Raw genomic sequence first — 13,887 nt, 5'->3', positions numbered from 1 at the left:
CCCACACACACACAGAGCCCCACACACACACACACAGACAGAGCCCCACACACACACACACAGACAGAGCCCCACACACACACACACAGACAGAGCCACACACACACACACAGACACAGACAGAGCCCCACACACACACAGACAGAGCCCCACACACACACACACAGACAGAGCCCCACACACACACACAGAGCCCCACACACACACACACACACACAGACAGAGCCCCACACACACACACACACACACACAGACAGAGCCCCACACACACACACACACAGACAGAGCCCCACACACACACACACACAGACAGAGCCCCACACACACACACACACAGACAGAGCCCCACACACACACACACACAGACAGAGCCCCACACACACACAGACAGAGCCCCACACACACACAGACAGAGCCCCACACACACACAGACAGAGCCCCACACACACAGACAGAGCCCCACACACACACAGACAGAGCCCCCCACACACACAGACAGAGCCCCACACACACACAGACAGAGCCCCACACACACACAGACAGAGCCCCACACACACACACAAAGCCCCCCACACACACACAGACAGAGCCCCCCCACACACAGACAGAGCCCCCCCACACACACACACACAGAGCCCGCCCCACACACACACACACAGAGCCCCCCACACACACACAGAGCCCCCCACACACACACAGAGCCCCCCACACACACACAGAGCCCCCCACACACACACAGAGCCCCCCACACACACACAGAGCCCCCCCCACACACACAGACAGAGCCCCCCCCCACACACACAGACAGCCCCCCACACACACACAGACAGCCCCCCCCACACACACACACAGACAGAGCCCCCCCCCCCCCACACACACAGACAGAGCCCCCCCACACACAGACAAGATTTTCCTTTCCTTCTGGAAATCACACAGGGACATTGGTTCCCCTTAGGAATATTTTTCTTTAAGGGGTTTCTTTGTTTTTGAAGGGGATAGTAAGAGAGATATATATATGAAGAAAAAGACACTAAAAAGATTTTTTGTTTAAATATTCTTTATTCGTTTGCACTTAGTCACTCCTTAGTTGTTAGTGTAATATGCCTCCCCTTTTAAAATGTGTCACTGTTGCATTATGTTTCCAGGGTACGACAGTGCCCTCTGTGTCTCACTGTCTCACCTGAAACATTAGCACAACCTATTTGTGTGCCAGGCTGCTTCTCACTCCCCTTGCCCAGAGAGCATAAACATAGTACCACTGCTGGCACTTGCTGTAGTATGTCCTCAAATTTCCTGAAAACAAGTATAAGTGATCCCTGGATAAAATAAAGCCAAACAAGATTTATTTAATCCTGCTACATTCCTGGTTGCGAAGTTGAGAATAATAGCAGATGGTCTGCCCTGGGCTCCACCCTTCGAGTTGGCAATGTGTTACATACCTGAACAGCAGAGGCATTGTTATTAACTGAATCAACAGGTAATGGTTATGGGTTATTCAGCTCACCAGCAAAAATAGCTACATCTTTCTCAAGAAATGATTGACAGCCTGTCAACCCCAAGGTACTGAGTCACTCTAGATAGCCAGATGGCACCTGCAGAGCATACCTGCTGACAGTAGCTATGTTGTAAGGGTAGTAACCTGCAGCTGTAATAGCCCTGATTACTTGTGGAACCTGACAGAGCAAACATTCAGATCGCTTGTAAAAAATAGCCCAAAAGATAGCACCTTTATCTTACTGAGAGAAAAAGGGGGAAAATTAATCCTCTGTGAGAGGTTATCAACAACACATGCCCTTTTAAAATGTATCACTATGCACTCCCCAAAATCTTGCTTTTGCCCGTTGCCCACCCAAGGAAACCCTTCTAGCCATAATGATTTCATTATGAAAAAACTAAAATCCCATATTCTCCTACTGAAACCAATGAATGACTTTATTAATAAATTGTTAACATTCTTCACTCTGCGCAGGTCGAGAAGGAGCTTCTTTTAAAACAACAATAAAAGGAGTTACTTGAGGTGTCAGTTGAAGAGCCATTTAGGGCTGCTCCAGAGTCAGAAAAACAATACAGGAAGACTATCAGAATTAGCTTGAGGGACAAATGTTAAAGTATTAGTTTCCTTGGAAATACATCTATCTGAATCAAGGCGCTGTACGGTCCCACAAGATTAAGGGGGCATCAGTTGGACCCTTAATTTGTCAAATGACGTTGGTAGATGATCAGAGGTGGGTGGGCAAGTCGAAAAATACACCATTTCTTTTAGTCTACCATGAATGTGTCAAATAGTATCTTGAGTGCTAGGTATGTACAGCGTTTGTGATGTTGAAACTGACCTAACCTCCAAATTGACCTAACCTCCAAATTCACTACAGCAATAGTGACATACACTGGACTGCCAACTGGATTGGGCAGCACTTTATCCTTTCGGTGCACAGTATGCAAAGGTTCCTTTTTTACTTTTCCCTGGTTAACTGAGAAAAATCAGTCAAAGGTTTCACAGCATTAACATGATCTGAATCATTAGTTACAAGTTCATGTGAAATACAAGGATTAACTCTCCTCCGGCAGGAGGACCCAGATGTCTTTAATCAACTCAGGTTACTTGATTTAGTACTGGGGCTGGTGACTTCTGATGCTGGTAGAGTCTGCTTATCTTCCAGCAAAACCTGTTTGGTGACACCTAGGCTTCCCTCAACATTACTAATCTCTTGGTTGAGCGCCCCCTTAGCATTAGTTAAAAAAAATTCAAAAGAGGCTGCCTGAGGAAGAGGTGTCCTGCCTCTTGGATCCGGATCAACGGTGCCCTGATAGGGGTGCATACATTGGCACCAGAACATCCCAGGGAGAAATACAGCACCCTCCCACAAGGTTAGGACTGGAGCTGTGCTTCCGTAGAGCTGCAGACACTTTAAACATGCCTATTCCAAGTGCAATACTCTGCTAAAACAGTTTCCATTGATTTAAGGCTGAAAATTGATGATGAGTAAAACAAAGGGCCGCAAAAATGCTGCTAAATTTCCACATTTGTGCCGCTAAATTTCCATAATTGTGCCGCTATCTCCTGGGGGGACTGGACAGAGCACACACACAGACAGAGCTGTGCACCAGGCTGGAGTCCATAGATGGACCTCTGAATGAGGCCAGTTTGGGCTATCAGCTGATGCCAGCTTGCCAATCCGAGGCTGGTCAGCAGTTTCGGAAATGGCGGATTTACAAATAAAATATGGACTATGTGTCAAGCGTCTGAGTGGCCAGGCTGCCTTTACAGCTTTGGGTCTGCCCCCCCTCAAGAAAGTTAAATAGAGGCAGTTGAACAGAAATAAAAAAAAGTCCCTGAGCAGAAGCAGACCAGTCCTAACTAAGGCTGATCTCCAGAGCCCACAAAGTACATACACATGTAAGTATATACTAAAGTATATACAAGAGGTCATGAATGCTCGACCTAAAAAGGGCAACCAAATTGTAATTTAACGTAAACGTGGATGATATGTACGGTTTTGCTGTTTTATTTTTTTAAATAAATAAATACGGCTGATTGAAGTGACAGATGGAAATGGGAGAAAATCGAATGCTTCCCATGTGATCTTTTCATATTTGAATGCTATAACAATCAGAGATGCTCATGTCCAATGGATTTTCAAATTTCATAAAGTTCTAATTTGAAATGTAGTCATGGTTATTTTTAAAGGCTAAATGGAGGTGCAAGGGAAGGCTTATGCATAATGCTAGCCTCAGTGTCTTTAATTAAATCCAGATTCAAAATTTGGTGAATCTACATTCACCAATTTCAAAACTTACCAAAAGAAAACATAAGGCATTTTGTAGCTCATTTCTGCCAGCAGATGTCACTGACTTGCGAGTTAGAGAACACTCTTCATTTGCACTAATAGCAATATCTGAAAATATATCTTGTACAAACTGAAGTCTGGACTTTGCACGTGCAAGGTTCCATATACATGAAGGATATTTTGCAAGAAATAAGAAAAAATATTATTTGCTACGGTTGATCTTTATTCTTTGTATATACAGTATAAGAAGCCCTATATTTACCTAATCTGTAATGGAGAGCTCTTTGCTGGATAACATCAAGCTTGTTTTTAGAGCATGAACTGCTTTGTGCTGGATTAAGAGCACTGCCAGCCTCTTCTAGCCCAGAGTGACTATCCTCGGCACAAAAGCAACGGTTGAGGTGCAGTATGTATCAAAATTGTCATTTGTTGTTTAGGGTGTGAATCAAGTTAGCGTTCGTATACTAATTTGCTAGCTGCACACAACCTTGCATAGTCTGCATCTCTTCTACAAAGGAAATCATACCTCTAAGATGCATACCTAGGCTTTCCTACTGCCAATTATAAGCTCTGCTCGATCTTTTGGAAATTTAAGAGGATTGATTTTCAGCCTTTCGTCTGCAATATACGGCGTGCTGAACAACCTATGGAACACATTTTTTCTACCACAGAAAACAATATACAAATAATACGGCCTACCTGCTGGCAACAAGAGACTGTAAATGTATGTATACTTGTAAAGCGCACTATCACCTTTCAGGCATCCTGGCGCTGTATACCACTGTGGAACCCTTCCTGGCTTTCCCTGCGAGATGCCCCCTTGCTGGGCACGCCCAAGATGAAGCCAGGCATCCCAGCGCTTTCGTGGCCGTTGTGGAGATTAAGCAAGCTATTGCCCAGAGTTGCAGAGTGGGACCCATGATTAGAGTAGGCACTGAGGCGAGAATTATCGAGTACGTGGACATTGAGCCCAAGACCCTGCCGCGTCGGGAATTGAACCCTGGTCCCGGGTCAGACCTCTCCATCAGGGTCTGCTGCTTCTAACCAGTGAGCCACACTTCTCACACAATACAAGACTGCCTCTTGTATTGTAATTATTGACATGGCCTTGATCATCAAAATATATGGGTTAGTACTCTCCAGGAGTAGACGCTTCCAACATGCCATACAGTTCTGTTGAACTATTTCTAAAATGAGAAGATATGGGTCTCAAATTTACACAATTGTAATTTTGTATATCAGCAAGAGGGGCACCAAAAGGGTAAGTCGGATCTCACATTGATAATTAATAATAGTAACCATATTCCTAGCCACTTGAGAAACTTTTGAGCAGATGGCAGTTCATAATTACTTGTTATAAGAATGTCAATTCACACTGTCAACTGTAACTCGGTCCTATGTTTTCTATCTAGCCCAATGTTCTTAAAGGATAGGGCGCCTTAAGAGTCATTAGTATGGTGTGCCTAATTGCAAATTACTTTTTCTGCACAAAGATTGGTAGAAGACGAATAAAAGGATGTAAATGGCTACAGTAACCCAACTGAATTAAGTGCACCAAAAGAGAAAACATTGTTTTGAAGAAGCAAAGTTTAGTTAAAAGATGTGTCAATTTGCTTTTTGCATTAAATTATTATTCAAGCATAAACAGTGTAACTTCAAGACAAGGAGCAATGTCATGGTCAACACACGTCACATAGCTAAATAACCTCCCTCATAGCCTATCAATACTTTACATCAAGACTTGATTCTTCTTAATTAATCTTCTACATTTATTCACAACAGTGACATTGGACCGAGAGATTCTTCAATGTCTTTATTTTTTTGCCAAGCTTCTTATATTTTATATAATTTCAATGTTTTCTATAATTATTTTATATTTTTTTTTCTATAGTTCATACCAAGTAGAAAATGTTTGTTTTTTTAAAAGATCAAAACCAGTACAAAGATGTACACAATCAATATTCTGTAAATAAGTCTATACAGTAGAACAAACTACCCCTGGATCAGCTACAATAAATACACACATCATACCCATTCATACATAAACCAACTCACAAAACCTCATACAACTTGCATCTGTACGCGGTAGTCGATACAAGTGACCAGCTGAACCTCTGCAAAAAAAACAGATATTAAAGTTCAGAGCACAAGGCTCAACACAGGGTCGAAGCGTGTTTCGGTGGTGTAGGATGGCTTAGATCACCTTCATCAGGACCTTGTCAGATACCCACATATAATTCACAGTTCCCAGGGGACTGAAAAAAAGTCTGGGGGGAAACGGTTTTTTCTAGGTTAGTAAGATAACCTGATCAAATCATGCCTCCTCCTTTGTATTAAGAAAAACCGCCTCAAAGTTAGTCTCTTCAATCTGAATACAATAATATTCTCAATTAATACAGTGATCCACTTTGCAATGAAACCATGCTCGTGCTAATAAATGTAGAGAGCAGATCAGTGGCCAATATTCCTGCATTCCTTCACATCATTATTACTTATTCCATCTCCATGTCTTGTCTATGGCTCTTTTGATTGATAACAGTTACACTATTCTCCGCAATGCGGTTCCCAAATCACAATGGCCCCTAGCTCTTCAGACAAGGATCTGGGTTTAATTAATCTTTCTTTTGCTTACCACTCCACCCCAGTTTGGATCCAGTCATATGCAAATCAGTTTAGACTCTTTTCCTCAAAGGATCACAAGGATCTGGTTGGGTTAGAGGACACGATAACTAACTTTGGTAAAGTCTCGGGCTGCCTAACAAACCAGGAGAAAACAGAAGCGATGAGCTGGAACACGAGTCTTAATACTCAATACAACAGAGACAAAATAAAATATTTAGGAATTATGTTGGTTAAAGAAATCGAAAAAATCCCACAACTAAACCTGAACAAAGTGGCCGAAGAAATGAGAAGACTTCTTAGAGTCTGGACGGGATTACCACTAATCTTTTTGGGAAGATCCAACGCAATAAAAATGACCATCATTCCTGAATTCACTTATCTTTTTAACACAATTCCACTGTGAATTTAAAAAAAGACGCTCTGAAGAAAATCCAGGGAGAAATAGCCAGCTTTATTTGGGCATCTAAAAGAACAAGAATAGCCTGGAATAAACTAAGGAGGAGGAAAGAGCAAGGCGGAATAGCTAGCCCCGACTTATTTGAATATCACAGATCCTTTCAATTTGAGAACTTTAGACCACTACTAAGAAAACATCAATTCTACCCAAATTTTCTACAGAATATGACAGACAGAACAGACCATTTCCTATTTAAGTTTGGCCACCCTAAATTTAAAAAAATTAATGAAACTAAAGATCCTACATAATGCTGCAAAGCTTTGGAACCAGATCAGAAACACTGTAAACATATCGTATTATAGCACCATGGCCCCGATATGGGATTCCCCAGGGACACCAGAATGTTTCAAAGACTCTCTAGCGATACCACTTAAAACAGCAGGAATTGAAAGATGGGGACAACTGATGGTAGGAAATTCTATAATTACGTGGGACCAACTACACGTAAAAACCGAAGCCAAGTTATCAAAATTCAAATTTTACCAATTGATTAGTTGGGCTAAATCTCTAACAGAGGAAAAAAGGGGCAACAAGAGTCTTGAAAACAAAATGATAAAACACCAGTAAAAAAAGAAACATCAAAATGGTATTGGGCTCTCATCTGGGCCGGAGAAGAAGACTTCTTAGTCCCGGAAGCAACATGGAGGAAAGATATGCCTGACCAAGACCTAGACTTACTGTTTATCTGGCAAAAATCTCTAGAAAAATGTTGGTCCTGTATAAAACCAGCCTCATTGAAAAGGAACCATATGTTCACAATACACAGGGCATAATGGACCCCAAAAAGACTATCAAAAAGTAAAGGTACCATCATGAAGTCATGCCCTAAGTGTGGAGAGGAGAAAGCAGATGACACCCACATGTTCCAGAACTGCCCCGCCCTCTGCTCCTACTGGCTTGAGATTAATAAGACGTTAACTACGGTATTGGGAATCCACATAACTGTAAGTACCCCTCTCATTATCTTTGGGATCTATAACACTAATGAGGTGGGGACGGGTAAGCTAACCAAATGGCAGGAAAATCTCCTGTTCGTACTGATATTGCTAGCCAGGAGAGAGATCTGTAAACTGGGTTTAACCAGCACCTCCTACTCATGCGAACTGGCTAAATTCTATAATAAAACATAACAAACTTGATAGGAAAAGAAAAAGCTCTAATAGAGTAAACTTTTGGGAAATTAGGGAACAACACTTCCAAATAACTTGTTAACACCTTTCGGGTCATCGGAAAATAAAATCCAATGATTAATGCGATGGCAATAATTCCAGGCAGAAATCATTTCTGCAGAGTAGCCAGGAAGGCTAGCTCTTCCCCAAACATCGGAATTATTGATCACGATAAAGGACGAGGGAGAAAGCTGGTTGGTCACGACCCCTAAAGGGATACTCCCCAAACCCAGCCGATAACAACGGGGCAGTGAAGGTACAGAACGTTGGACCACTAGACTCCCGAAGTCTCCTTATTTACACAATAGCAAAATGAGGATAAAAAAAAAAAAAAAAAAGGACCTGGCTGGGTCCAAAGTGGGGTGGTGCGGTGAGCAAAAGAACGATGCATTAAACCTAGACTTTTGTGACGTGGTGAATGTTTGCATTGTTCGGATTTGAAGCACTTTACCGTGAGTAGCATGCTACTCTGGAATCCAAGGCTAGAGGTTAATATAGTAGTATGTGTTTTCAGGTGAATGGTTGGTGAGCTAGATAGGTTGGCTGAGATTAGGCAATGTTTCTATTACACGGATATGGTTTTATAGAAGAGTTTATGATCTATGAAGTGAGGTATTAGTCAATTGCAGAATTACAATAATAAGCATTATGGTAATAATAATAATCCACATTTGTAAAGCGTGAACAATCACCCGCAAGGGTCTCCAGGCGCTGGGGGCCGTCGGGAAGATTAAGCAAGCTATTGCCCAGAGTCACATGGTGCTGGGCTAATCTGCTGCCGGGGATCGAACCGTGATCCCCACATTCCAACATCAGTCTCCGTATGAGACTGCATGCATGACATGCATGAGACTGAAAGGAGGTTATACTCAGAAATTGAAGGCATGCAGATGATGGAATGTAAGGAGAGTCATTCCGAAGAACGAAAGGAGAGGAATCAATCAGAAGTAAATAAAGGGATACTTTTCACACAGGGCTTTGAGAATATAGCGGGAGAAGCCATAACGAGATAGCAAGCAATCAAAGGATGTAAGCATTAGAAACAAAAATTATAAATAGTGCTCCATATCCCAGCCCGACAGCTAAACATGTGATTCTGTGTACACATCCTTTAAACATTATGAGTCCTAGGCTGTTGTGTGCCAAAACCCCGGAACGCTCTTCCAATCAAACTTAGGACAAACACCAACATTTCAAGTTTAAGAAAGCAACTAAAAAAAACTCATTTTCATAAACAGCTCGATATCCTGCATGACCTGTCAGCGCTGGGAATCCAGTCTTGGATAGCAACGAGATCTATAAAAACCCTTGAATTGAAAAGGGGATCCAAGCCCAACCCCCGCACCTCCCCCCGCCAAAAACACACTTTTCTTCAATTAGTACAGCAGTTCCGCGGAGGATCTGTAAAAATAATAATGGATATAGATACATACACATATACACACACGCCCATCAGAGCTAACTCTCCATATATGATCTAGGGTGTCTTGAAGAAAGGGCGATAATAAAGGCTTGGCAGCAGCTGCCACTATGACCACTTAATGGCAAGCTGCGTATGGTCCATTACCGAAAGGAAACCCCGTCCACTGAAAAGTGCCTCCTATACATGTGGTATGTCACTAGTGTCTCCCTATTTGCTTCATGAATCCTCAGTTTATCACAAAAGTGTCCTCGCTATTGACAGGGATCTCTCAATTTTCTTACAAAAATCGGAGTGACACAGTTTAATCGTCCAGCAAAAAGTGTTTTAACTACCACAAAAGGAGTCAAGAAGCATGCAATGTTGCCGCTACACCGGCAGAGGCTGGAGAAAAACTCAATTGAACCAGATTCAAAAACAGTCTTGTTAATTTTATATAACAATAAATAATCTTCTAGACACCTACCTTACAGGTGTGCATGCAGGCCTCCAACTGTTAACTGAGACAATGAGTTGGCTCATAAGAAAATTCACTATTAAAGTCAATGTACTATCTTGATTAGGGGGGCTTAGGCTGATCCTCGAGAGAATAAAGAATGCACACTGTTGCAGAGTTAACGGGAGAACTTGATTTTAAAAAATGGTCTAACATTTATAAACAAAACATTATGATGTCCAGAAACAAAGAACAGTTAACACACCAAAAATAAATAGAAAAGACTTGGGAATGCTTTTCACATGAAAAATATTTACCAGAAACAAGATTTACTGTAAAAAAAAAAAAAGGGGGAGTGAAATCTGTATGAGTATTTTTCGTGGTTATGAACTCCCCAAAAACTTTTATGTATTCAATGTAGCATGGAAGAAATAAAACATGGAATACCTCAACTTGTGTGCAAAATATGGTCAAATGGTCTGAATAGTTCAACTGTACTCTTGTGGAAAAGGGCACAAGTACTACCCAATGATGAGAAGTTTGCATCTTCTTATTACTTCGGTGAGTTTCTCGATCAGTGCAGTAGAGGTGCGGGCATTAAGACAACGTGGTACTTTAATCTTGCTCCATCAAGATGATGGCATAGCTTCACGTGCCATTAGCCACGAGCTTCGCAACGCTAGGTCACTCTGTAGTCAAATGATCAAAGAGGCCCTGCATCATGCCGGATGGGTAAAGCCGGATGCAGAGGTTCGACAACTGAGGGCTGCTTAAGGGACCGAGAATCTACATTGCTTTACAATTTTCAATCACTTTCTTTTGGTTTACACCATCTCAATGTTATCCTAAACTGCCCAGATACCCAACTAATCTCCACTGTGTGCTTGAAAAAGCTTACCTTAAATAAGCATGAATGTCTATCATATTCCAAACATTTTGATAAAAAGGTAAAGAATTTGGTTGTCATGGCAGCACAAGCGCAGTGGAGCACCCTAAATAGCACTTCTCCTTTCCCGAAGTATTTAAAATCATCAACAAGCATTGGCTAAGTCAAAAGGCTTACGTAATCACTATAGCGGTGATAAAAGCAATAAAAATAAGTCCGCTGCAGGGAATAATGAGAAAAAAATCGGTTCACACAGTGCGTATATAACGTATGGATGAGAAATAATTAAATGTGCGTTTATAGTATATTTTTCAGATGTACAAACAGCTTTTTATGCATTTCGAAGGAGGCCCAGCAATAGACAACAGGAACTTGCTAAGCAAGTAAAGCTCTATTAAAGGGGCTCCCTATGAACAGTCTTAAAGCAGAGGGTGATCGCAGCTGAAGTGTGCGGATCCTCGATCTTGCGGATTTATAGACTAACTCACTTAGTGCTACACAGACATCTGCCGTCTAGTGACATAGCAAGGGCGGTCAACTTGAGCCTACGTATTAGTCGGCTGATGAGGGGTGCGCTACAAATCAATAAAAAGAATCATTATGGCCACTACAGCATAGTAGTTGGCAAAAAAAACTCCATCATTCGTCTCCTATGCTTTGCCACAATGTGGAGCACCTTTTAAACAATACTAAAAGCACAACACAGAAGAACGCGTGGCACTAACGAATGTGCATATGCTCAAATTGTGCACTATTCTAAAAAACTGATATGTGCTCCCACACAGAAACCAATTAGTGTACTGACAATAACAAGTGCCATGCCATGAATGATCTACGTGGCTAGTCATTTTAAAGCAAGAAAAAAAATAGGTAGATGAACTGACGACACTGTAAGATCAGTGGTTACATGGCTTTAGTTTGGATTCTTGACAGTACATAAAAACAAACGAATTTACCTATAATATATTTGTTGCAAATCCCTAAAATGTTCTCCTTCGCTCTCCGCCACAGAATCAACGTCATGAACTCCTAGGAGCGCTTGAAGGTCATCCACTTCACTGAAAACGCCGTATTCCTACCGACTCAACTGGAGCACAAGTATTCACAGCTTTGGTGAAGCCCCACATTAGGTCCTGCTCTTCAAGGCCCAGGATGTACCCTACTGGTTGTTTGCATGAATTCACATCCAAATGACCTTCAAAGTCCTTGCTTGCGAAACAAAACTGGAAAAACAAGCATTATTATTACTGGTCAAGTCTCCTATGTGCACGGTCATATTGGGTTGAAAACTGAAACACTTCAAAACCACAAGTCTATACAGACGACCACGGGGGTAAAAAATGCGTGCCAAGGCGGCCTGCAATAGAAGCACGCAGTAAACTCCGATAATCTAGGAGCTCACCTGGTCTGTGGAGACAGATCATAAACAGATGCCAAGCAGACAGCTGTCGGCTGCAGGTGATCTATGCAGCACTCTGGTTCTACAATGGGTTATGACATGAAACATTCAGAGCCCATCATCCCCAAGCATGTTAAGCTGTGCTTCCCCCTCCTGGGTTAGAAACCGGCGTCAAGCTGCACACACAGCTTTCTGCATTTAATAAATCATTTTCAGGTACTTCGTGTACCGTGTCTTAGACCTTACACTCATTGGTAGGTCTCCAATCTCACTGAATTTGACGGGAACATCTTAATGGGCAAACACAGAGAACAGAGTTCAAATCCGAAGGACGTGACAGTTCTGCATTCCTTTCTAGGGAATGAACAGTACAGCAGAAGAATCAGGACCCGCCGTGTCACACCAAACCATTTTCTACTGTAGTTCATGGAGTAGAACAGGCAAGTGGGGACTGCTCTCCTCTTTTAGTTAACCCCTAAACCTCCTACAATATGTCTAAATATTCCTGCTGCAAGCGGGTTCGGGGATTTTAGCCATCAAGACAGCCAAGAGTACTACACCTGCCGAACAGCACGTTTTCAGGCGAACAGGTTCCATAGTCGAACGCTGTCGGGGCCAACTTAAGTCATCCACTCTTCAAACTAATAACATCCAATCTATTAAGTACGGGAAATACGTTTTCTCAATGCGCAAAACAGTAAAGCAGCGTTATCACTAACCATCACCGTTTAGCTATTAATTGAGAGGCAGTATTTTATTAAGTCACCAAAAAAACACTGAGCTTGCATTGCGCAAGGGCTGTCGGAACCAGGACGTCTTTAATTTTACTCGCTTAGCAACAACCCTTCCGATTGATCACTGCGCTGGGATTAAAGATGAACAACCCCGGGCCGTAACTTAAGGACGGGCACACAACACCTAAACCCAGGAGGTAAAGCGGCGAGGAATGCTCGGAATGCAGGGGCCATTTTCTTTCCAGGGGGGAGTCTAAACTTCGCCGATCTCAGAGGCCCGCTCGGGGAGAATCGAATTTTTGAAGAAACCGGATGACCGCAATAGCTTACCATTTCTCCTTAGAATCGATCGCAGGCATTCGAGCTATTGGGGGCGAGGGGTCCATGCACACGCCCCCAACCTGTCCGCATTTGATTCTCTTCGCCCGCCTCCCGAAGAGTCACAGGCAATTGAGAAAAGAGGCGAAGTCGGCCACAGGAAGAGTCCCCTGCAGACGGTTTTCCGCCAACTCTTCGCCATCTTCCTTTGTCTTTCAGTTGACCCCTGTTCGGTGCCGCGGAGGGAGCCAAGCACGCAGGACTCAGTGTGTGCAAGGAGAGGAGCCCTTCAGCCTGCTTCCACTTTAACAGCCCAAGGCCAGCAACCTAGCCTGCCGCCTGGCACTGCCCCCGAGTCCCTCTCATTGGTGCACGTGAACCGACCCCTTGCGTCATTGGCTGCCTTCAACTGCAGCTCTTCCCTTCCAAACACTTCCTGTTTGGAAGTTACCTTGAGCCGTGCGCAGGGGTCAGGGCTTCGAGCTGGAAAGAGGTCGATGCACTAGGGGAAATCTGATTTTTCCACTGCAAAAGCAACGGGTTAGTGGAGGCGGTCTCTTACGGACCTGCCTAAACCGGGAGCACTTAAACATGATAATGCACTGACATCTTCATAAAAAATATGTCCTGGCAGGCAAGCATGTAACATAACGTGGTT

At 42.9% G+C, this 13,887-nt stretch overlaps 1 protein-coding gene across 3 annotated transcripts in view; it reads right to left on the bottom strand.

Annotated features, from left to right (window-relative positions):
• The window catches only part of NFYC (nuclear transcription factor Y subunit gamma), a 187,005-nt gene that overhangs the window by 140,373 nt on the left and 32,745 nt on the right, over positions 1–13,887 (bottom strand). The window contains exon 1 of one of the 3 annotated variants that reach the window (XM_086956552.1): positions 13,242–13,559. The exons of the other annotated variants lie outside the window; for them this stretch is intronic. The gene's annotated coding sequence lies outside the window, so the exon portion shown is untranslated. Of the gene's footprint in view, positions 1–13,241; positions 13,560–13,887 lie in introns of those variants that run through there. 3 annotated transcript variants of the gene reach the window in all.

This window comes from Lissotriton vulgaris, chromosome 2_1 (genome assembly GCF_964263255.1).
Source record: "Lissotriton vulgaris chromosome 2_1, aLisVul1.2, whole genome shotgun sequence".
NCBI classification, from domain to species: domain Eukaryota; kingdom Metazoa; phylum Chordata; class Amphibia; order Caudata; family Salamandridae; genus Lissotriton; species Lissotriton vulgaris.
This window is presented reverse-complemented; position numbering and strand designations above follow the sequence as displayed.